Raw genomic sequence first — 1,222 nt, 5'->3', positions numbered from 1 at the left:
ATGATGTCACGGCCTAGTGACCCTGTAATGATGATGTCACGGCCTAGTGACCCTGTAATGATGATGTCACGGCCTAGTGACCCTGTAAGGATGATGTCACGGCCTAGTGACCCTGTAATGATGATGTCACGGCCTAGTGACCCTGTAAGGATGATGTCACGGCCCAGTGACCCTGTAAGGATGATGTCACGGCCTGTAAACAGGAAGTGTGACTGTGAGCTTCCTGTTTATGTCAAAATAAGAGTCCGGCTGTCAACCAGAGAGACGTCACGGTAAACTTAAAAGTTAAACCGGTTAGAAATTAGGGAAAGAAAAAGTTTAAACATTACAGACACGTTGACAAACTCCAGACTCTCGTCTGTCTGCAGGTTAAAGGACATGTCTCCGTTAGTTATTCACACGCACAATAACAAGCCAAGCTGTGATGTAACAAAGTGAAATATAAACCGGACTCACCGGTCACTGCGGCCGGCTCTACGTTGATTCCTTCAGCTCTCATGTCCACAGTTACAACAACTTGGTGCCGAGGCGATTTCAACCTTTTCTGCTGCTTTTTTTTTTTTTTTACGTTTTTTTGGGCACTTTTAGTGTTTATTTTCCTACTTTATCTTCGTTTTTGTCGTTTTTTTCTGACATTTCTTCCGACGTTTTCGGTAGTGTTTTTCTACAAATGTTCAGCATTTTAAAGGAAATGTTGATTAAATGTCTCAGGAACTCATTCACACGAACAAAAACAAACCAAGCTGTGATGTAAGTGTGTGAAATATAAACCGTATGTTGATTCTTTCAGCTCTCAAGGATGTTAAATATGTTTAAGATTTCAGCAACGCTCCTCTGAGGCTCAGATTATTATTCTAAGTGTCTGACAACATTATGGGATGGATCCCTACAGAGATAGACCTTTTAGTTAAAGAGTAAGATCCTTTTAGTTTAACATGAAACAGCCCCGAAATCACCATCACCAAACTCCACCAGACTCCATGTAAATAATCATGACTTTTAGCGTGTATAGAGCCAGCATATCTCCACCAGACTCCATGTAAATAATCAGGACTTTTATCATCGTAAAACACACTTCATTAAAAGTGGACAGAAACTAAATAAAACTACCAAAAGCCGTCTTGGTTCATCTTTCCACTGTTCCAACAATCACCACTCTGGTTTGGTTGAAATAAACCCTTAATTCACCCATTTACCTGTGGAGATATGCTGGCTCTATATA

This window comes from Perca flavescens, chromosome 21 (genome assembly GCF_004354835.1).
Source record: "Perca flavescens isolate YP-PL-M2 chromosome 21, PFLA_1.0, whole genome shotgun sequence".
NCBI lineage: Eukaryota > Metazoa > Chordata > Actinopteri > Perciformes > Percidae > Perca > Perca flavescens.
The sequence above is the reverse complement of the archived record's forward strand: the minus strand, read 5'-3'. Positions refer to the sequence as shown.